General features: G+C 45.7%; 1 protein-coding gene across 20 annotated transcripts in view; it reads left to right on the top strand.

Moving 5' to 3' along the window:
- Nucleotides 1-24,716, top strand: part of tenm3 (teneurin transmembrane protein 3) — a 4,148,867-nt gene that overhangs the window by 3,402,305 nt on the left and 721,846 nt on the right. For all 20 annotated transcript variants that reach the window (XM_038805737.1, XM_038805738.1, XM_038805732.1 and 17 more), the window contains one exon: nucleotides 3,326-3,401. The gene's annotated coding sequence lies outside the window, so the exon portion shown is untranslated. The remainder of the gene's footprint in view (nucleotides 1-3,325; nucleotides 3,402-24,716) is intronic.

Raw genomic sequence — 24,716 nt, 5'->3', positions numbered from 1 at the left:
GGAGCAGTTTCTGTTATCCCAACCAGGCAACTCATGATTGTCAACAATCGCTTCATCCCATGGAACTACAAGACAGATTCTCTAATCCTATTCTGTCAGCGGGGCCTTGCTGATCTGGCTGTAACACACAGTGCCCAACCTCCCACCTGCACTCCACTCCAATTCCCCTTTAGGTAAGCAAGATCAGTGAATTTAGCCTTATATGACTTACAATGTGGAATGACTTGACAGTTGAGAAGACAAATGTAGCTCCTTGAGCCGGAGCATTAAGAACAGATTAAGGTACCACAAGGAAAATGGTGGAAAATCTGGTGGTGGTTTACAAAGAAAAATAATTTGGCTTGGCTCATTCCTGGGATGAAGAAAGATTGAACAGGTCAGGCTTTTACTCATTGGAGTTTAAAAGAATGAGAGTTGATTTTCTTGAAGCAGATAAGACTCTGAGGGGATTTGATAGGGTAGATAACGTGAGGATGTTAAGTATCGTCCATTTAAGACTGAGACATGTTTTTTAAATTCTCTCAGGGGGGCCATTAATATATATATTTTTCAATTTTTATAAATTTAGAGTCCCCAATTCATTTTTTTCCAATTTGGGTTCAATTCCAGCCTCGGGTGACTGGAGTTTGTATGTTCTCCCCATGTCTGCGTGGGCTTCCTCCGGGTGCCCCGGTTTCCTCCCACAGTCCGTCCAAAGAGGTACAGGTTAGGAGGATTGGCCATGATAAATTGTCCATTAGTGTCAAAACGAATAGGTGGGGTCACTGGGATAGGGTGGATGTGTGGCCTCCTTCTGCACTGTCGGGATTCTATTCTATTCTATTCTATTCTTTTATATAAATTTAGAGTGCCCAATTATTATGATTTTTTTTCCAATTAAGGTGCATTTTAGCGTGGCCAATCCACCTAACCTGCACATCTTTGGGTTGTGGGGCTGAAACCCACGCAGACACGGGGAGAATGTGCAAACTCAACACGGACAGTGACCCAGGGCCGGGATTCGAACCCGGGTCCTCAGCGCTGTAGTCCAAGTGCTAACCACTGTGCCACGTGCCACCCTTTCTATTCTATTCTTACAGAGCTTTCTGATGGATGAGGGAGTCAAGGGTTGTGAGCGGCAGACAGGAAAGTGGAGTTGAGACCAAAACCAATTCAAATTGAAGCCAATTCATGGTCTCCACAAGAGAGATTTTAATTTTTTTACTTCTTTATTTTAGAGTACCCAATTATTGTTTTACCACAAGAGAGACATACAAGATCTAAGCTGACAAAAAAAGGCATTGCACCTCATCTTGGGCTTGTTCTGACGCTTGATCTTGAGAAGTGATATTCACACAGATAAATAGCCAGTTAACCTGTATTTGTCATAGTTGGTCAAAAGATAGTGTTGGTTAGATATATGGAGAGGACAACAGCAGGACTCCCCTATTCTTCATCAAATAGTACCATGTGATCTCCAACATTTCTAACATTCATCTGACCAGGCAAATGATTTAACTGAAAGATTGAACTGAAAGACATGCACTCTGACACTCCTGCATAGCCTCATTGAACTGAATTGTTAGCCTAGATTATGGTGCTTAAATCCTGCGGTATGTTTTACTGACTGAGAGCTGAGAATGGCACCATTGAGCCAAGCTGATCATACAGTCATTATCATTCAGAGGGAGCTAGTGCTTTACCTGGCACCTAATTCTCGTATCGTATGGGTTTATGCATCAAATTGTAGCCGAGACAAGCAGAGATTAAGAGACATCAGGCGATTGCCGACAAGAGCAGTGTTCTTATTTAGATTGATGTGGAGATGCCGGCGTTGGACTGGGGTGAGCACAGTAAGAAGTCTTCCTCAGGTGAAGGAGCTGCGCTCCGAAAGCTCGTGTTTGAATCAAACCTGTTGGACTTTAACCTGGTGTTGTAAGACTTCTTATTTAGAGTGTCTTTAACCTTGCAAATTGGAACAGCCACATGAATTCCAGGTGCTCAGAGCGTTGCACCTAGAATTCCTCAGATACATGGATCATAAAAGAAAAGTGAGGTCACAACAGCGATGGGAGGCTGCAGCTCGCTAGTCTTTGCTGTGCGGGTTGTTTATCTAGACTGACAATTCAGTTCAAATGGCTGTGCTGGAGTATCAGAGTGTGTCTCTTTCAGTTAAGTCTTTCAGTTAAATCATTTGCCTGGTCAGATGAATGTTCGAGATGTTAGAGATCACATGGTACTATTTGATGAAGAATAGGGGAATCCTGCTCTTGCCCTCTCCAGCATATATCTAACCAACACTATCTTTTGACCACCTAATACAAAATACAGGTTAACTGGCTATTTATCTGATGAATATTGTGTGAATTATCGCTTCTCAAAATCAAGCGTCAGAACAAGCCCAAGATGAGGTGCAAAGCCTTTTCGTGTCAGCTTAGATCTTGTATGTCTCTCAGTGATAAAAAAATAATTGGGTACTCTAAAATAAGAAAAGAGGCAATGCAGCTGTCTCTTTTTACTGAGCTTGAAGAGATTATAGAATTGTTCAATCTCTCATTTGCAGGTATGGTGCATTATATTATGCAATATTATGACCAATGCCTTAAATCAGAATGAGTCCTCAGGGTATACAGTGCTGCATATGTATTCCAAGAGTTAGTTGAAACAGCAAGTCGAGTACCTGCAGATTGTGGAGTGATTTCAGTTTTCCCCCATCAGCTATGAGGGAGCTGAATGGAATACCTCTGTTACGTAAAAGAAGATTTATCAGTGAAAAGTTTCAGCACTGACCTTTCAGATCCTCGTTCACAAAGAGTCAAGTGTGCGCCATCAGTTCAATGCGAAACAGTATATCCAACAACAAGGCTCTTGACCTGTGTCTGCTCACTAACTGACTCCCTGAAGAACACTTTTTAAAATGTGACCTTTCTGTTCCAGCCACAGAAACCTTCAGGCTAGAACTTGTAGTCTTGCTTGCCACATGCCCACCCATTTCAGCTCCAGTTCAGAGGGACAGGACTGGGGTGATTCGAAGTCAACTTTTTGTTGTAACCACCTCCACTCCATCAGCATCTCCGTTTGAGATGTGCAGACACTTGCCTCCTGATTTCATGAAACCTCTGAGAAAGTGTAATGATATCACATTAAAGCAGTATTACTTTGTAAATGTTACCATTGTATGGAAATAGAATAATAAGATACATTTATGGAAGATTTTGTTTTCAAATGTCATCTTCATTGCTTAAGGGTTTTCTGCACCTCTTTCCGTGAGTGCAGTGGAGTGAGGTGGGCACTCTGAGACGAACAGTGCTTCTTTATTTCTCATGTCCTTCCTTTTGCATTCTAGGTTTTAATAACTCCTCCAATGCTGGTGACAACAGGATGAAAATAGGTTGGATGGAAAAGTTTCAACCAGAAAACAGGTAGGATTAATGATCAGCGTTGGACTGCGACATATTGAGGCATTTATTTTTGGGAGCTTGAACTTTGCACTTTCATTATATTTTGCTTTGGAGATCAGGATATTTCTTCAGTAGTGACCAGGTCGGCAATAAAAAGAAAGACTTGCTTTTGTAAAGCTTCTTTAATGACATCCCAAAGCTTGTTACAGCCAATGACGTACATTGTGTAGTTACTGTTGTACTGTAGGCAAATGCAGCAGTCAGCTTGTACACGTGCAGGTTCCCACAAACAGTTCTGTGATTATGGTCAGATAATCTGTTTCTGTGATTAATGGGTTAATCTTGATCAGGATCTGCTGGTTGAAGTCATATCTAGCACAAAGGAAAATGGTTGTGGTGATTGGAAGTCAATCATCTCAGATCCAGGACATCACTGCAGGAGTTCCTCAGGGTAGTGTCCTCGGCCCAACCATCTTCAGCTGCTTCATCAGTGACCTCCCTTCCATCATAAGGTCAGAAGTGGGGATGTTTGCGGATGACCGCACAATGTTCAGCACCATTCACAACTCCTCAGATAATGAAGCAGTTCATGTCCAGCTGCAGCAAAACCTGAATAGTATCCAAGCTTGGGTTGACAAGTGGCAAGTTGCAGTCACGCAATGACCATCTCCTACAAGAAAGCACTGAACCATTGCCCCTTGACATTCCATCGTTGAATCCTCCACAAACATACAGGGGGTTACCATTGATCAGAAACTGAACATGACTAGCCTTATTAATACTGTGGCTACCCGTAATGAAATGAAATGAAATGAAAATCACTTACTGTCACGAGTAGGCTTCAATGAAGTTACTGTGAAAAGCCCCTAGACGCCACATTCCGGCGCCTGTCCAGGGAGGCTGGTACGGGAATTGAACCGTGCTGCTGGCCTGCTTGGTCTGCTTTAAAAGCCAGCGATTTAGCCCAGTGAGCTAAACCAGCCCCTGCAAGTGGACACGAATAAATACTCCTGGTAGTCCTCACAATTGTGCCACGAACTGGATTATCAGCCTTGATCTAGGCAATGACCTAGATAATCACCCATGATCTAGGGGCGGCACGGTGGCACAGTAGTTAGCACTGCTGCCTCACTGTGGTGAGGAACTAAGTTTGATTCCGGCCTTGGGTGACTGTGTGGAGTTTGCGCGTTCACCCAGTGCCTGCGTGGGTGTCCTCCGGCAGTCCAATGATGTTCAGGTTAGCTGGCTATCCCATTGTTAATGTACGGGGTTACGGGGATGGGGCGGGTTAGTGGATCTGGGTAGAGTGCTCTTTCAGAGGGTCGGTGCAGGTAGTGGGCCAAATGGCTTCTGTCTGCACTGGAGGGATGTTTTTTAAAATAAATTTAGTGTACCCAATTCATTTTTTCCCAATTAAGGGGCAATTTAGCATGTTCAATCCAACTACCTTGCACATCTTTGGGTTGTGGGGACGAAACCCACGCAAACACGGGGAGAATATGTAAACTCCACACGGACAGTGACCCAGAGCCGGGATCGAACCTGGGACCTCGGCGCCGTAAGGCAACAGGGCTTACCCACTGCGCCAACGTGCTGCCCCCGCTGGAGGGATGTTCTGGATATTTGTGCGAAGGTCCTGGCGTAGGACTTTGAATATAAAATCTTCTGAATCAGGGGTGGCGCAGTGGTTAGCACTGCTGCCTCACGGCGCCAAGGCCCCGGGTCACTGTGCACGTGGAGTTTGCACATTCTCTCCGTGTCTGCGTGGGGCTCACCCCTACAACCCAAAGATGTGCAGGGTAGATGGATTGGCCACGCTAAATTGCCACTTAATTAGGAGAAAAAAAGAATTGGGTACTCTAAATTGATTTTGAAAATCTTCTGAATCACAGGTGAGTCTGCCACCAGCTGAGCCACGGTTGACACACGTGAGGGCAATTGGAGTGGGATTGATTCCCATCCGCGCTCCCTTCCAGTAGGAACGTGATTGGAGTGGCTCATTGGCCCCCGATCCTGTCCTGCCCATCTAGCCAATGTCAGCAGGGACATTGGGGGAGGAGGGTGGACATTTCCTAGTCTGTACAACTTAGCTATGTTCAGTCAATCAACCGAGCCATTGTAACTGTCCCATTGGGAGCAAAGAATAAGCAGAAAAATTCAGCGTGCACTTATAGAAATCGTGATAAATAGTGAACAGCTACATAAAGTAATCAAGAGAACTAAGAGGGCTGGAATGCAAAGAGATAGAAGTTAAGCACTGAGCTCAGGTTAGATTCCATCCGGAGTCCTGTATCCAGTTCTGGGTATTATGAGAAGATTATTATGAAAACTGAATCATAAGAAGATGTTACTTAGACTAATATTTCCCTGAATATAGGTTTAGGAGTTTAAAGTGATAAAAGATAGACAGGGAGGAGCTTTTACATCCTTCCCACAAAGATGGAAAATTTCATCTTTTCCAGACTTGGATTTTCTGGGGGGGTTTCTTGCAGAATGTTGATTTCAATGTTTGGAAGAATCATTTTTGACTGTCATTTGTCAAAGAGCAGATACTGGATAATTGGAGTAACAGTTCGTGACACCTAACTTTTCTTGCATTCCAAGGGAGCTGAAGCAACTTTCTGTCATGGTCTGATGTTAACTGGACACACAGGCCTGTCCCCCATGGCTGATAAATGAGACATGGGAGTTCTGGATTGCTTTTATCTTGGCCTAGTCCTAGCCAACAGTGAGCCTTGTGGGACCTGCTTGCACTTCTTAATGCCAAAACACAATACTTGTTTTATTAAAGCAGTCTGCAAAAGCTGTCCTCTCTTAAAAAAAAACATACCTGATCCCTGTGAATTTGCCTCTGTCATTCAGTGCAGACCACTATTTCCTTGAAGCAACATTGCTCCATTTTGTGTTGTCTTGCGGAGAATCCAGGTAGCTGTGTCCTCGGCAGCCTCCTGCCTGATTTGCCCAAGCCCCTGTTCAGACTCTGGGACTGATGCTATCAAGCTGTGCACATATGCTGTTACTTCATCATCACTGGCATTCTGACAATCTTTACCAGGGTCTCACGCCAAGCTATCAGCTGCGTACATTCGTTTTACAGAAGCGTACGTCACAGGCAGTTCCTATTTCTGTAATTTTCTACTCGTCTACAGACAATCACAGAGTGAGTTTTTTTCCCCCCCCAAATAATGACTTGCAGCTAATTTTGATCTTGAACCAGAAAAGTCTCCTGTGGCGTTGCTTCGGGTGAGTCAGAACATATATTTAGGTGTGACGCTTACAGACGTGCATAGTACACACAACTTTAGTATATTGCTAATGGTTCTCTTGTGACGTTACGCATACCAAATCAGAGGATACATTCCCTTTTTTTTAACTGATGTACAAAATCTCTCTTTCTTTCCTCATTTCTTTGCCTCTTTTCTTCGGGTCATCCATCCGTTTATATTTGCGGTTCTCTTTCTCTTTTGTGTATTGGTTTGGCTTTCTGGGGATTTTCTCTCTTTTGTTTGTGCCGCATGGTTCTGAGTTTGGAATTATAGAATGATGAAGCACAAAAATATATTTGGGGCAGCACGGTACCACAGTGATTAGCATAGTTGCTTCGCAGCTCCAGGGTCCCAGGTTCGATACCCGGCTTGGGTCACTGTCTGTGCGGAGTCTGCACGTTCTCCCCGTGTCTGTGTGGGTTTCCTCCTGGTGCTCCGGTTTCCTCCCACAGTCCAAAGATGTGCCGGTTGAGTGGATTGGCCATGCTAAATTGCCCTTAGTGTCCAAAAAATGTTAAGTGGGGGTTACTGGGTTACGGGGATAGGGTAGATACGTGGGCTTCAGTAGGGTGCTCTTTGTAAGGGCCGGTGCAGACTCGATGGGCCGAATGGCCTCTTCTGCACTGTAAATTCTATGATTCAATGAAGAGGAGGCCCATATGCACCAACATGCTCTTGAAGCAATCCAGTTAGTCTCACACGTGTCTGGGAACTCGGGAATAGCAATAGGTAATTTAGACCCAAATTTGTTGCAATTATCCTGATAATTCTTTTCACATCCAGGCTCTTATCCGATTCTTTCTTTTGGGAAAGATTGTGGCTGGATTGTTTTGAGGTGTGATATACACTGCCTCTGACATTTTGTTCATGGGATGTGGGTGTCGCAGGCTATGCCAGCATTTATTGCCCATCCCTAATTGCCCTTGAGGGGGCCGTTAAACATTCCAGATTTCTATTGAATTCAAATTTCACTATCTTTCAGACCTGACTGGCTGAATGGCCTCCTGCTGCACTGTAGGGATTGTATCGAATTCAGTGGCAGGATTCGAACCCCATCCCCAGAGCATTATCCTGGGTTTCTGGTTTACTAGTCCAGTGACAACACCACTACGCCACCACCTCCCCTAAATGTGTGTGGTCGAATTATTTAAGTGCAGCCATGCACAAGCAGCTAATTTACGAACATACTGCACACTTGCTCAGGCTGCTGTAGATTATATTTTAAAACAAATTTAGAGTACCCAATTATTTTTTTTCCAATTAAGGGGCAATTTCGCATGGCCAATCCACCTAACCTGCACATCTTTTGGGTTGTGGGGGTGAAACCCACGCAGACACAGGGAGAATGTGCAAACTCCACAGGGACAGTGACCCAGGGCCGGGATATTAGCGATGACTTAGTGCAGCGAGGTGAAGGAGGCATCCAGCCAGCAAGGCTGCTGCTCATGCACGGTACAAGGCCGTGGACGCTGCACCCTTGTGGCAATAGCCGAGAGGCAGGAGGTGGAACAGGAAAGGGCAATTAGACAGGAAGAAGTGGGCATTCAGATTGTTAAGGTAGGAGATGGGGAGAAAAATGGATAAAGGTTGCCCCTTAATGTCCAAGATGTGCTGGTTAGGTTGCATGAACATATCGTTTCTCTCACATCCATAGATTTAAAAAAGCCTCTATGATCTGAAGACTGTTTGCTTTAAGTAATAATGGCTTTCCCCAAAATTGTGGGATAAGCCTTGAAAGAAATCCCCCCCCCCCCCCCTCCCCCCTGTAATTCAAGGCCTGTTCCTGGCCCCACTTCACCGAGAACTGGTGTTTGAAGTGGAGGGGACACCATTACACAAAGGGTTCCCCCGAAACTTTGGGGAAGTCGCTGTTCCTGCAAACGGGAACGCATTATGTAACAGGGCCTCTCCCAAAATCTTGTGTCAGCCCTTCCAGGGAAGCCTGAGTGTTTTAAAAGCTTCTTTCTGGCTATGTGCTTTTGCGACCTGCAGGAAGAGAGGGGAGGAAAAATAGAGCAGACATCATGGAGCGCCCTTTAAGCCTGTGTGATTCACAGTGGGTGTGCCAAGGGAGGAATGGAACACTCCGTATAGTGTGGCAGTCTTTGGTCAGGAAGAGAGAGCTTCGCAATATGGTACGGGAAGCAAGGTGGCTGTGGGGAGCAATCTTTGGATGAAAAACTCAGTGGTGGTATAAATAGGCTGACAATAGTTTTGAGAAATGAAAATAAAGTGAATGGCATGTAGCGAATGAAAATATTTAACCGACAGTGAAATAACATGGCTGTTGTGACTGAGGGAGAGGGATTTGAGAGATATGTTCACAGTGCCACTGAGTGGCTGGAGCCTGCTACTACATGGTGGCTCCACATGGAAATCGTTGAACTGTTTCAATAGGATTTTCCAATTGTCAAGATTTCCCTCGGATTTGATACCATGGGAGTGAGGGTGGAGCCATGCCGATGAAACCATTGCCGATTGTCGTAAAAACCCATGGGTGGAGCCATGCCCAAACGTGGCGGTCTTCGGGGTTATCAGACCAGCCAGATGTCTTCATGAGGAGGGGGCGGCGACACTCTAGCCAATGGAGAATCCTGCTCGGCTGGCGATTGGCAGCACCACCCAAGGCTGCAGACTGGCTGTCCCAGTTGGTGCAATTTCTCACGCTGGATAAAATAAAATTTGCCATCCATGGGTGTGAAGATGGTTTTCACAGGAGCTGGAAGCTGTTTACCAACTTGTTTTCAAGACCTGTTGACAGCCAGCAGCTAGTAGAGTAAGTGGGGGAAATGGGGGAAGGAGACACGGACATGCCATCGAATAGGGAGAAAAAGGAAAGGGGACGGAGGGAAGGGGGTGGGGAGGTAGGAAGTGGGGAAGGAGAGCAAAGGCATGCAAAGGGAATGCGAAGGACAAGGGACAAAAACCATAGGGGACTGGTCCGAGGGCAAGCTGAGGCCTGGACCAAACTGTAAACAGTCACTTCTAAATACGTGCTGTGGACGCATAAGGGATTGTGAAATATGTATACCATCCAAAGTGGGGTGATGGCCACAGTTGTGAGGAAACACTGCAAATATATGTTTTGGATCTTTTTTCTCTCTTTTTGTTTGGCATGGTTTTATAATTTGTCATTCCATAGAATCATAGAATCCCTACAGTGCAGAAGGAGGCCATTCGGCCCATCAAGTCTGCACTGGCCCTTGGAAAGAGCATTCGACTTAAGCCCATGCCTGCACCCCATCCCCGTAACCCAGCAATCCTACGTAACCTTTTGGCCACGAAGGGGCAATTTAGCATGGCTAATCCACCTAACCTGCACATCTTTGGACTTTGGGAGGAAACCGGAGCACCCGGAGCAAACACACGAAGGCACGGTGAGAAAGTGCAAACGCCACACAGACTGTCACCCAAGGCCGGATTTCAACCCTGGTCCTGGAGCTGTGAGGCAGCAGTGCTAACGACTGTGCCACCATGTCGAATTTTTGATTGTGAAAATCCGATAAAAACATTTTCAAAAAAGGAAGTAAAAAAGGATTTCATACCATAAGAGTTGAAATAAAAAGTGTAACACAGGATTGTGACTCGGGGAGGGGCTTGCATGCCAAAGGTAGGATCGTTATTGAAAGGGTTCACTGTGATCAGTGCCAGTTTGTGTGAACATACTTCCCATTGTTTTCTGCTCATCAGTTTTCTTGAGCTATGCAGCATTTTAACTTATTACTGACAAGTGATGGTGCTTACCATGTAGAACCTTTGAGCTGATTTTTCTTCTCACGCATCTCTACTTATTGTGTGTGCATGCAATGTAGTGCCTCAGTAATTTGCCATTCCAAGAAATTATCTGTGTACCTTTTTTGTGAGGAGGCAATGTTAATTGCTGTCTTAGCTTGCTGACAGAATTCACCCCTAATTCTGTGATTCCATCTTCAATGAAAGTAACCTAATTTCCACAGACGTCACCCATCTATTTGTGGGACTTCAGACTGCTCTTCATGGGCAGAATCCCTGCCAGAATGGTGGGGCCACTTTTCTTTTGCAACCGGACTCTCCACACAGCAGTGCTCAGAGCAAATAACCTTTTTATGAGCCCAATCCAATTAACTTCCCTCCCCCTCCATGTACTTTGACCAACTAAGAAGGGGAGGGACGATGCGTCCAATGGTGAAAGGGAGGATTCCAATTAAAGGGACCACAGCATTTATCAACAAAGCCTACCAGCATTTCATAGAATCTCTGCAGTGCCGAAGGTCGTTTGGCCCATCGAGTCTGCTCTCTACTCAGGTCCATTGCCCCGCCTATCCCACCCTATCTGCATAACCCTGTAACCTAACCTGCACATCTTTGGGCACTAAGGGATAATTTAGCATGGCCAATCCACCTAACCCGCCCATCTTTGGACTGTGGGAGAAAACTGGAGCATCGAGGGGAAATCCACACAGACACAGGGAGAACGTGCAAATTCCACACAGATCACCCAAGGCTGGAACAGAACCCGCATCCCGGGTGCTGTGAAGCGGCAGTGCTCATCACTGTGCCACCACTTGGCTTTTTGTCCCTTTTCAGGCTGCAGTGAGGACAGGAATAGAGAGGATCTCGGAAGGCTTATCCTCAGACCTTTCACTCTTACCTGGCCCTCCTGCTGAGTGAAGGGCTTCCGAGAGGTGGGTTCTGCCAAGATATTGCTCATCAAACCCACTGGATGCTTCTAATATCGAAAAAGCTGCAGCAAAAGCTTAGCAATTCCATACTCCCAATGGGAAAGGGAACGTTGCTTGGAGGAGCAGCATGACAGGAAAGTGACTCTCTGTGCTTCAACTCTGTTTTGAGTTTAGTGCTCAGAGCAAATAATAACCTTCTATAAGATTCAGTTTTTGGCGACACGTTGTCTGTCAATTTGATGCTCGGCTCTGCAGTAAGAAAATGAAACAAGACCTTAAAGCAAGTTGCTGGAAGCTAAAATTCTCCATCATTCTCACCATTTCTAATCCAAAACATCGTCAGGGCATCTATAGAAAACTCCACTATCATATTCATTCATATTCCTAGAAACCTAAAATAGATTGGAGAGCCAACAGCAAATCATACATTATGTTCCTTTATTTTTACATTTTATTTTACTTTATTACATCGACTCAGCATTGACACGCCAAAGTCTGTCCACATCTACAAGGCACAAGTCGGGGTGTGATGGAATACTCTCCACTTGCACTGAAAACTATACTCAAGAAACTCCACACCATCCGGGGCAAGCAGTCCCCCTTGATCGGCTCCCCTGACTTGTGCCTTGTAGATGTGGATTGCCCATCTAGAAGGGCATTCGGCCTCTGATCTTTGGGTTAACGTCCTCCAAGGCGGCCTTCAGGATGCACAACAGCGCAGAATCACGGAACAGAAACTGATAGCCAAGTTCCACGCGCATGAGTACGGCCTCAACCGGGATCTTGGATTCACGTCTCACTACAGTTAACCCCCCAACATCTGGCCTGGACTTGCAAAATCCTACCAACTGCACTGGATTGAGACAATACACACCTCTTTTACCTGTAATTATCGCTCTCCCCAGACACACTGTCTGGACCTGTAAAGACTTAATTACCTGCAAAGACTTGCATTCAAAGTATCATCTTGCATCATTGGCTTTGTCTATATAGGCTGTGTTTGTGTAACCTACCTCTTCACTCACCTGATGAAGAAACTACGCTCTGAAAGCTCGTGATTCCAAATAAATCTGTTGGACTTTAATCTGGTGTTGGAAGACTTCTTACTCGTGGGCAGCACAGTAGCACAAGTGGATAGCACTGTGACTTCACAGCGCCAGGGTCCCAGATTCGATTCCCCGCTGGGTCACTCTGTGCGGAGTCTGCACGTTCTTCCCGTGTCTGCATGGGTTTCCTCCGTGTGCTCCAGTTTTCTCCCACAGTCCAAAGACGTGCAGGTTAGGGGGATTGGCCATGATAAATTGCCCTGAGTGACCAAAGAAGGTTAGGAAGGGTTATTGGGTTACAGGGATAGGGTGGAAGTGAGGGCCTAAGTGGGTCGGTGCTGACTCGATGGGCCGAATAGACTCCGTCTGCACTGTGTTCTATGTTCTTGTTCTATGTTCTATGTTCTACTGTGCCCACCCCAGTCCAACGCCGACATCTCCACATCATAGAAGGACAACGGCAGCAGATGCTTGGGAACAACACCACCTTTTAAAAAAAATTATTTCATGGGATGTGGACGCCACTGGCAAGGCCAGGATTTGTTGCCCATCCCCAAGTGCCCTTGAAGATAGTGGCTTGCGTGGCCATTGCAGCGGGCAGTTAAGAGTCACACATCACCCTGACTGCGGTAGATCGCTGACCCTTCATTGTGGCTGGGTCAAAATCCGGGAACTCTCTCCCTCATGGTGCTGTGGGTGTCGCTACACCCCGCGGACTGCAGCATTTGAAGAAGGCAGCTCACCATCACCATTGCAAGGACCATTAGGCATAGAAAATAGAAGCTGGTCTTGCCAATGACACTCATATCTGAAGAAAGAGTTAAAGGAAAATGTCTTCAGTTTAATTGAGGCAGGTCTCAGTTTTGGTTTCTTTTGTCACATGCCATGGTCTGTACATCCAGTGTAATCACTACATAATTCCTGACTCTAGCTTCAGGGTTATGACATTTCCATTAAGGCTCATTGATGCTATCCATTAATCATGACTAAAGTCATCCACTGTATCCATGGGAAAAATAATGCTGCACTCCGTAATTGCCACTATTTGAGTTGGCACCTGCAGAACGCATTTCAGATACGTGTGACACTGAAGGTGGTTTAAGTACAGGCAAATCATTATGCTTCCTCTGTTTTTCCACAGTTGTTTCCTAATGCACAGTAGGGATTAAAGTGTGTTTATAAAAACATTAGCCATGCTTGTCTAGTTTACTGTCACGACATTCACCTTTTTTTATTAAACCAGCTGCAGGTTTAATTTCCTCTCTGCACTATTTTTATTGCCGTGTTAACACATTTGTATAAATTCCTGTGCTATTTTAATGAAACCAATACCCTAAACTCAGTGGGTGCAGTAGTGTGGTGGATATGTTGCTGGACTAGAGGCTTTGGATTAATCGAGGGAATTAATTCAATTCCCACCATGGCAATTTGAGAACTTGAATTTATTTTAATAAGTCTGCAAATGAAGGCCTGGTTTCAGTGACCATGGTACAGGCAGATTGTCTCAAAAGCGCAACTGGTTCATAAAAATCTTTCCGTGGATTGACCTCTTTATGAGTCTAGTCCAGACTCGCATTGATATGATTGACTCCGAACACCCTCCTTGTTTTGAACGCATCTCTTTAACGTTGTGTTCTTGTAAGAGCTAAAGTGGACTTCCCAACATTAATTAGGTTTGTCCTTGTAAAAAGGGGAACAAAACTTGTATAAATGTTTCAGAAATAAAAGGGGATTTAGGTTGGCAATACAAAGCAGATTCATGAACTGTCAGAAAGAGAAAATATGGGTCAGCATTTAGGGCACTCTGAGAAGGGTCTGCACATGTGGGCACTTTCATGCCTCGGCAGTCATGTCTCTCAAAAGCCCACTATTGATGGAAGACACCTAGTTCAACCTTCTACAAATGAAAGCAATGAGTGCCTGACAACAAGATCTTTCAAGTCAACATAAGTCTTAGCATCCCTCAACCCCTCCCCAACATGGTTTGTTTTCTGGGGGAGGAGATATTTGGCCATTAGCCACCAGTGGGATCTTCCAGTCCCGCCAAACCGTCTTGCGTGGTTTGCCCATTCTGCCGACCGGGAACCCGCCGTGTGTAGGGATGGGGAGGGGGTCACTTTCAACCCCGCCATGGGAAAGACTGGAAAATCCTGCCCCCCTGTGTACAGAGCAGTTGTCATCACCGTGCTCCAGTACTGTAGGGAGATCTGAACTGTGTACCAGCAACCAAAAGTGTGCGAAAGATATTCTATCAACAATATCTCCACTGCCTCCTCCATATTCAATTGGAAGACCGTCAAATGCGAATGTATTTTTTCCAAGTCGATCCACAAGAAATGCATCAAAACCCATGCAGAATCCACCATGATGGACTGGACACCGTGTCCACATAACTGAAAAATGTCTCCCCAATCAGGATGCTTCCTCTTGTGGGGCAATCTAGAATGGGTCACAGTTTTATGATAAGGGGTCGCAGATTTAAAACACAAATGAGGAGAAATTATTTTGTTCGAAGGATTATAAATCTGTGGAATTCATCACCCCAGGGTGCGGTGGATGCCGGGGACATTGGGTAAACTTAAGGAGGAGATCAACAGATTTTTGATTAGTAATGGGTTGAAGGGTTATGGAAAATGGGCAGGAAAAGGGACTTGAGGCTGAGAGGAGATCAGCCATGATCGTATTGGATGACGGAGCGAGCTCGAAGGGTTGAATTGCCTATTCCTGATCCTAGTTGTTATGTCCTGTTTTCTGAACTGGTCAACGTTCTGGTGAGGATAAAGAACATGCTTCAAAGACTCGAGAGCTCTCCTTGGAGCGTGGCAGCTTTGATGTCAATAACTGGGAGGAGCTTGCTACCAATTGTTCAAAATGATGACAACCTGTCCATCAAGTAGCATCATGCTTTGAGTTCGAATGATGAGGCAGAGAGGAGGCACTCCGGATCTCACTCCCTCACTGGATGTCCTGCTCCATCTCCACAAAGATTGAGAATCAACCTGTTCAGTCAAATGAAGATTCATGGTGTAAACACATGAACCTGAGCAGACACGATCCTCAAAACACGATATTCAAAACAGTCCAACAGCTTTTAAGATCAGGGGAAAATGATAGGGTCACAACTTTCCTCTCAGCTCCGGCAACTATCAGGTCCAATCGTTCAAATGGAAGTGCAGCCCGATAGATTGTCTTAATTGGGGGTGACACAATGGCACAGTAGTTAGCACTGGTGCTTCACAGCGTCAGGACCCAGGGTTCAATTTCAGTCTTGGGTGACTATCTGTATGGATTTTGCACTTTCTCCCTGTGTCTGTGTGGGTTTCCTCCGGGTGCTCAAGTTTCCTCCCACAGTCCAAAGCTGGGCAGGTTAGGTGGGTTGGCCTTGCTAAATTGCCCCTTAGTGTCCAACAGTGTAGTCGTTAGGTGGGGTTACGGGGTTAGGGTGGCCGAGCGAGGATGCTCTTTCAGCGGGGCAGTACAAACTCAATGGGCCAAATGGCCTCCTTCTGCACTGTAGAGATTCTATTAACGGATGGTATTACCCAGGAAGGTGTGATTGACTAATGTCAGGCATCAAATTCCAATCTCTTCAAAGCAAAATAAATTGTCTGTTTTAAAATAAATTATCGACATCTGTTTATATTGCATGTAGGCTTCTGCTCCCCCCACCTCTCCAACTCACAGTGATAGCCTCTCCATCTCACATTGCGCACTTTTCATCTTTCCAGACAGATTACAGGTACTTGCAGGAAGTGTCATTTCCTCCATTTCTTTCCCACAACAGCCGCGCACTCTGGGTCACGGCCAAATTGCTTGTAAATGTTATATTGCATTCTGGTGGGAGCAAGGGTCTGTGAATAACAAAATGTTCCTTTGAAACATTGATTTTGTGGAAGCTGATGGAAGACCTCCATGTGTGGCAGTGTTTTGGAATGACCGTGGCACATTTTTTGCCTGGGTTTGTTTGTGTCAGTTCACCAGCTAAATGAATCCAAGTAGTGTTTGGTCTACTTCATTGGCAATCCGAACACTCCCAATGGGCCGTGTATGTGGTCACTTGGTGTATATAGCCTGATCGGATTTAGTTTTCTGATGGGTTTCGGATTCTGTCCAATATTGTAGAAACTAGAGAGGAACAGCTGGCTGTGCTCTGACTACTAGAATAACTTCTGTTTTTACAGCTCTGTTAAAATAATAAACATAACGAAGGGCTTCGCAGAATGGCACTGTACAACAGTAGATGAAGATTTCAAGTAGATAACTGATGGCAGGCATCCATGGAGGAGGCTTTTGAACTTGCTAGGAGATTTAACAAACAGAGCAGTTGATGGAGCATGGGTGTCAGTGAGGTGGGGGGGGTCAGTACGTACAGTTTTGTAACAAATTGTTACACGCCATGGGATGAATTATTTCACACAATGAGCTTTTTGTTTATAAAGGACAGTTAGCTCAGCAATCATCTTTTTCAAATAAATTTAGAGTACTCAATTCATTTTTTCCAATTAAGGGGCAAGTTAGAGTGGCCAATCCACTTAGCCTGCACATCTTTGTGTTGTGGGGGCGAAACCCATGCAGACACGGGGAGAATGTGCAAACTTCACACGGACAATGACCCAGAGCCGGGATAGAACCTGGGACCTCGGCGCCGTGAGGCAGCAGGGCTAACCCACTCTGCCACCGTGCTGCCCTAGCTCAGCAATCATTTCTTTTTAATAAACATTTTATTGAGGTACATAAACAATGTACATGAGTCTATAAAGATAGTGCAAAAAGTCTGCTTCCTCCCTTACAGGTCCCACCTTTATTAACCCCCTACTCTAAGCTCAACTAACCCCCCCCCCCCCCCAAACTTCTGTTGACGATTAGTTTTCTACAAAGAAGTCGACGAACGGTTGCCACCTCCGGGCGAAACCTAACAGTGAGCCTCTCAAGGCGAACTTGATTTTCTCCAAACAGAGAAAGCTAGACATGTCTGATAGCCAGGTCTCTGACTTTGGGCGCTTCAAGTCCCTCCAAGTTAATAATATCCGTCTCCGGGCTACCAGGGAAGCAAAGACCAGAAAGTCAGCCTCTTTCTCCTCCTGGATTCTCGGATCATCCGACACCCCAAAAATGGCCACCTCCGGACTTGGTGCCACCCTTGTTTTTAACACCATGGACACCCCTGCCAGAATTCCCTAAGCTTTGGGCATGCCCAGAACATGTGGACATGGGTTCGCTGCCCCCCCCCCCCCCCCCCCCCCCCCTCCCCCCGTGCACCTTGGACACCTATCTTCTACACAAAAGAACCTGCTCATCCAGGCCACTGTCATGTGAGCCCAGTGAACTACCTTAAACTGTATCAGGCTGAGCCTGGCGCATGTTGTGGACGCGTTGACTCCGCTCAACACATCCGGCCAGAGACCATCCTCTATCTCTCCTCCTAACTCCTCTTCCCACTTGCGCTTCAGCTCCTCAGTCTGCGTGTCCTCTGACCCCATGAGTTCCTTATAGATGTCAGAGACCTTCCCTTCTCCCACCCACACTCTGGAGACTACCCTATCCTGAATCTCCCTTGGTGGTAGGAGGGGGAAGGTTGAGACCTGCCTACATAGGAAGTCCCGCACCTGCAGGTACCTAAATTAATTTCCACTCGCCAATCCAAATTTCTCCTCCAGCTCCCTCAAGCTAGGAAAGCTCCCTTCTATAAAAATATCCCCCATCCTCTCAATCCCTGCTCTCTGCCATCTCTGAAACCCCCCCCCCCGTCCATCCTTCCCTGGGCAAACCGGTGATTATTACAGATTGGGGACCAGACCGATGCTCCCTCCGCTCCCACATGCTTCCTCCATTGCCCCCAGACTCTCAGGGCCGCCACCACCACAGGGCTGGTGGAGTACCATGCCGGCGGGAACGGCAGAGGTGCCATTGTCAACGCCCCAAACTGGTGCCCTTACATGAGGCCGCCTCCATACGCTCCCACGCCGACCCTCCCCCCACCGCCCACTGCCTGATGGTTATATTTGCCGCCCAATAATAGTTACTGAAGTTTGGCAGCACCAGCCCGCCGTCTCCCCGACTCCGCTCAAGTACCCCCTTTTTTAATCGCGGTGTCTCGCCCACCCATACAAAGCCAGTGATAACTTTGTTAACCTGTTTAAAAAAGGTCTGCGGAATAAAGATGGGGAGACACTGGAACACAAACAGGAATCTCGGAAGGACCTCCATCTTCACTGTCTGGACCCGCCCAGCTAATGACAACGGGAGTGGGTCCCACCTCCGAAAATCATCCTTCTAGCTCAGCAATCATTCTGTTCATTCTGCTTTTGCAATGTCTGGCACGTACCATCGATGAATAATCAATTCGTCCATGGGTTTTTCTTTTGGACTCTTTTCAGATTTATAAAATATACAAAGTCAGATCAAAACATTGCCCCCTACCCACTTTTGGACTCTCCATGGTTCCATTTTTCGGGCAAATGCGGCATCTGTGGCACTGAAAATGAACAAAACTAAACTACTGACTTCCTAAAAGTGTGCCGATGGTGAAAACCAACCCCCTCTGCAGCAGGGCCGAGTGAAGGCCCATAGAAACAATGAGAGCCATAGGAAAGGAAATAGCGAATGAGAAAATAAACCAGTACCACACCATATGTACCATGGCTTGAATTGTGGGCAAGCTCTTCGATCACTGGAGCACCAGCATCAAACTGAACCATGTCACAGAATCCCGACAGTGCAGAAGGAGGCCATTCAGCCCATTGAGTCCGCACTGACCCTCTGAAAGAACACCCTATCTCGGCCCCCACCTATCCCTGTAACCCCGCCTCACCTATGGACACTGAGGCAAATCCACCTAACCTGCACACCTGTGGACTGTGGGAGTGAATGGAGCGCCCGGAAGAAACCCACTCAGACACGGGGAGAAAGCACAAACTCCACACAGATAGTCACCCAAGGCTGGAATTGAACCCGGGTCCCTGGCACTGTGAGGTAGCAGTGCTATCTACTGTGCCACCGTGCCGCCCAGGTGTTGTGTATTTTTCAGCAAGGGTCGCTGTAAAGCAATCAACGCCGGGGACATTTGTTCATCTCTTTCTTCCCAATGAGTTGACCCCACCGAAGTACGAATGTGGCTTATTTATTAAATGGCAGCCTGTTTGAAGGAGCAGACTGGGGAAGAGTTCTAGACGTTTTGATGGATTCTTCATTAAAACCATCAGTTCAGTGTTCACAGTTGATGGAGATAACAAATAAAAGGTTGCCGTGTGTAGATAAGATCTTGACATAAATCTGAGGAGGTTATGTTGAAGTTGATTACACTGCACCTGGGGTAATGTGCTGAATTTTGGTCCCTTTATTGCAGGTTAAATGTGGGAGATTTTGGAGTGGAGAATAGGCTTCTTTTTTTTTAAATTTAGAGTATCCAATTCATTTTTTCCAATTAAGGGGCAATTTAGCGTGTTCAATTCACCTACCTTGCACATCTTTGGGTTGTGGGGGCGAAACCCACGCAAACACGGGGAGAATGTGCAAACTCCACAAGAACAGTGACCCAGAGCCGGGATCGAACCTGGGATCTCGGCGCCGTGAGGCAACAGGGCTAACCACTGCGCCGCCGTGCTGCCTTGAGAATATGCTTCTTAAAGAGTTAACCATTGAGGAGCAATAATGTCCTCTCGATCTTTACTTTTCTTGAGAAGTTTATGATCAGGCTGCTTAATAGTGACATTTAAGTTTTTTGTGAGTGTGGAAAACTTGGAATCCAAATAAACTTCTGTCACAGATTTGGAGTTCTGGCGACACCACTTCAACTTGAGGATGTCAAAAGCAAATCGGAAAGTAGGGCAACTTTTTTTATGCAAGAGTGTCGTGGAATTGCGAAACCAAAAAAAAAATAGCAGCAGGTTTTTAAAAAAGGACTGAATGAATTCCTGTCAGGATATGGGATACTGGCCTATTGGTTCCAGACTCATAGGAAAGAAACAGATGGTGGATTAAGACATACGTCTCTCCTGCTCAGACCATTATTTTGTTATCGTATATCGGTACCCTTACTGACCCTTTCGTTCAACCATGATGTCGAGCCTTTATGCCGTGAGCTCACACTGAGTCCATGTAACCGGCTAGAAAGAAAAGGACCACAGTCAGAGTTGAGTTGAAATTTAGGCCGCACACGCAAGTTTCAATAGTGGTAATGCATATCCACTCCTTAACATGAGCGAGGCTGTTGTAAGAGGGATCTAATGCACATGCAGCTGGTGCAGCAAGGAACTGGATCCCCATCCCAAACTGGGTAGGATGGCTCATTTCCACAGTATTAAATGATAGGTTTGCAATTCCAGGTGGGCTCTGTTTGCCCACCATGATGGGGTCGAGGAAACTCTCCTCTACCGTCAGCACTGGCATAATATTTTTTAAAGGCTAGAGTAAGTCAGTTGGTCGGAACGATGATATAATCGTCAGAGACATTTCCATCATGTCAAGTTTGTAGCCAGATTATTACTTGTTGGTGTACATACAATAGGAGTATTGCACTTCCCGTTCAAATGATTTGTGCCAAAAATTGCCTTGCAATCCGTTTAATGGAAATGTTGCTTGACAGTCGTGGCAAATGGAGTTATCATCCTCACCATGAATTGGCCGTGATGGTATTTATTGTTCCCCCTCATTTCAAGGGAGCTTTGACTTGTGTATCATTCCTGTATACCGCACAGGACACCACAGAACCTCTCAATGAGGCAATAAATGAGAGAGTTCTTAAGAACTTAAGGCCACTTCTGTCAAAGATGAGTGAGGAAGCTGCAAGGCCTATTTGTTATGATTATAGAGTCGAGAGACCTTGTGGCATTATGATATATTTGCTGCAGTATCAGCACAACCAATAAAGGGGTGCTTTGGCGTAAATGCATGTTTCTGACCGCTGTAAACCTGCTGTCAACTATGTGGTCGTTGAAGAGGCCAAGGCTGTCACAGTCTTATTTCAGAAGCTTGGCAATCTTTTTGACTGACAAAGATCTGGGGCCAATGCCATTGACATTTGAGCGCAAATGTCATGAAAGAGCTTTGCTTGCCCTGTGAATGACACTCAATAAAATATGTGTGAGCAGCCAGAGCCCATTGTGATTGAATTAGGCCGGGGCAGCTGATAAGACCAGAGCACATCCAACCTGAGGCTATACTTGTTAATCTCTTGTAGGAAAGGAATGAGTAGCTTTACAGACTATAATGGATGACAAGCAAATCCCTCCAGGAGGCAGGGCTGGCTTCAGAGAATATTGTGCACTTATGAAACCTTTGAAGATAAAATCAGCAATGATTTAAGAATGTAGATCACCAGGACGGTTTATCAAAGCTCACCTTACTTTGAATTGGCTCATTTATGCCAAAGGTCATGATCATCTCTATAGCTAAATTGAAGAGGGGGAATCAATGTTTCTACAAATTTAAAAAGGAGTGCTGTTACAATAATTTGTGAATAATGGTGAAATTGTTCGATAGTTGAGGCTCACGAATTATCAGTGGATGAACCAGGCTAAATATTGTAATTTGAGAATATATCTCCCATTGCTGGGAGCAAATGCAAAATGGCATCTTTCATATTTAGCTCCCAACACCTGTCCCTTCCACCACTACAGGAAATTATTTCCTTGGATTTGGAAAGCAGGAGGCTCAGTACAGGAATGTATCCCGTTGAGAGATTTGAGCATGGAAATACGTTGCATCAGGAAAACAAAATATAACATGTTTCAGTTTTAAGACAGTTATATTTTTATTAAAATGTGTTTATTTTTAACCCATCCTCCAGAAAATGTCCCGGGCAGTTAATTAGCCTCTCCGTGTTGAAAGGGCAGGGTGTGAACCTTCCGACATCTGCATGACCTCTCCAAATGACACTTAATGAGATTAAAAAGTGAGGCCCACCAGTCGCTGGATCTAGACTTGTATTCACTGAGGGGGAATAAGGTGGAATTGTTAGTCGCCACCTGTTGGGGAGAACTATGTAGCTGATGTCAGATGAGTGTCAGATGTGGGGGCCAGAAGTTGGTTTTGCGTCCCAGATCACTGGACACTCAGCACACTGCCCAGGACCACTTGTATTTCTCACCCCCATTGAACTGCAGTCTTCAGCGGGCCTACTTGCAGACAGGTATAGATAAGCTGAAGGAGTGGTCAAGAATCTGACGAATGGAGTATCATGTGAGAAAATGTGAAGTTGTTCACTTTGGCAGGAAGAATTTTTTAATAACAGGACGTGATTTATCGGGATAAAACAGTCTCGTTTTGGGCAGACTTAATGGGATGTGTCTCGGCGCTTTCGAATGGGACTCTCTTCTTTTGGCCCCACTGAGGCCGCTCTCACCTTCATTTCCTTCAATTTCCATTTTTAAATGCCGCCCTGATCTCTCAACCCCGCTTGGCATCCGCACCGTGGCCTCTGGACCCTCTCAACACGCCAACCTACCTGTTAGGGGTCCTCGAGCCCCCTCTCACCCCGTAGGAGCAGGGCACCCCTGGGCCCTGTCCCTAGCATGGGAAAACTGGCACCTGGGCACTGTGGCACTGCCAGCCAGGGTGGCACTGCCAGGATGCCCATGCGGCAGTGCCATGATTTGATTTGATTTATTACTGTCACATGTATTAGTATACAGTGAAAAGTATTGTTTCTTGCATGCTGCACAAACAATGCATACCGTACATAGGGAAGGAAGGAGAGACTGCAGAATATAATGTGACAGTTATAGCACGGTGTAGAGAAAAGGTGCCAGGCTGGCATTGCCAAGGTGCCCTGGTGGCAGCTGCCTAGAGCATGATCATCCGGGGAGCTCCATCAGCCTGAGAGACCCCTGCAGGCACCGTTACCACTGGCCCACCTTTGTGTGGACCAGTACTAAACAGCGCCATGGAAAGGGCTCCCAAGTGCGGGCATTTGTTCCCGGGCTTTGGGAGAATCAGGCGCCGATATATTTAAATGAGCCGAACTGCTCACTTAAATATGTAAATCTGGATTATGCCCAGCAATGCCTCTCATGAGAGTTAACGGCTTCAGCGTGCTGCCGAGTAAGGCGTGATAGAGTAATACTTAAATCAGGGTTTTCAAATGTTGCAACACCCTAGGCTAGTTCGCGGTCGATTCCAGCCCCACAGACCCCAGAGCCCCAACACAAGAGAATTAACCAATAATTCATATAGTGTTTGCAGAATCTTTGGCCTTTTGACTGCTCAGTAAGTTATAGACACCAGGCGTATAAGTTGACCACAATAACTATATTTATAAGAGGAAGAAAGTTGAAATATGCAATAATTATAATAGAATAACAGTCAGCTAATCTACTACCCCCCCTTTTACCGTCCCACCCTCTCCACAAACACACACAAGACATATACACACAGAGGGAGAGGAAGGGGTTAAAAAAAGGAAATAAAATATGAAATGAAAGATAAGTGTCCTTGCTTCCAATGTTGAGGTTATTGCAGCAGGCTGTCCACCCAGGTTGCTTCGGGACCAGTAGATTGTTAATGACGATCTTCTGACAGTACATTCAGTTAGAACTCCCAGGCTGCAGGATTCCCTCTGGGGAGTCACTTTAACTTTTATTAACTTGGGCCTTCACTCAAAGGATCCACCTCAGGCCTGTTTAATTCCTAGTTGTCTCCAACTCCACCCGAATAACAAACTGAGTTTCTCACATGAGGTTTTAAAAAAGGTTTTCAAATAACTGCTCCAGCCTGCAGCTAGTGGCTGGACTGAATTTCCCTGCTGTTCAATCAGTGGAGAGAGAGGTCTTTACTTTAGGTCTTCAGAAAGAATTCCTTGGAGAGAGAGGGAGAGATCAGGGCTGTGACCTTCCAGCATCTGACCAACAAAATAAAACAAAAATGCAGTCACACAAGGGAAGGAACATTCCAAGGAAAACCCGACCAATCATCAGGGGCCTTTGAAACATTCCATTGGCTGATAGCCATGTCCATCAAAATGTGTCTCACTGAACTCCCTTGAATCTGGTGATCTGAAATATTTTTTTTTTTTTTTTTTTTTATAAATTTAGATTAGCCAATTATTTTTTCCAATTAAGGGGCAATTTAGCGCGGCCAATCCACCTACTCTGCACATTTTTGGGTTGTGGGGGCGAAACCCACGCAGACACGGGGAGAACGTGCAAACTCCACACGGACAGTGACCCAGAGCCGGGATCGAACCTGGGACCTCAGCGCCGTGAGGCGGTTATGCTAACCACTATTAAAGTTGCATTTCATCTTAAAGGCATAGACTCCATTTAATTGTCCGGGTACAAATATTGAAATCACAAAACAACAGGAATAAAATTAAAAAACAAGGGACAAACAGGCTTTGAAAGGAGGATCCTTACACAAACTGTGGGT

This window comes from Scyliorhinus canicula, chromosome 8 (assembly GCF_902713615.1).
Source record: "Scyliorhinus canicula chromosome 8, sScyCan1.1, whole genome shotgun sequence".
NCBI classification, from domain to species: Eukaryota; Metazoa; Chordata; class Chondrichthyes; order Carcharhiniformes; family Scyliorhinidae; genus Scyliorhinus; species Scyliorhinus canicula.
This window is presented reverse-complemented; position numbering and strand designations above follow the sequence as displayed.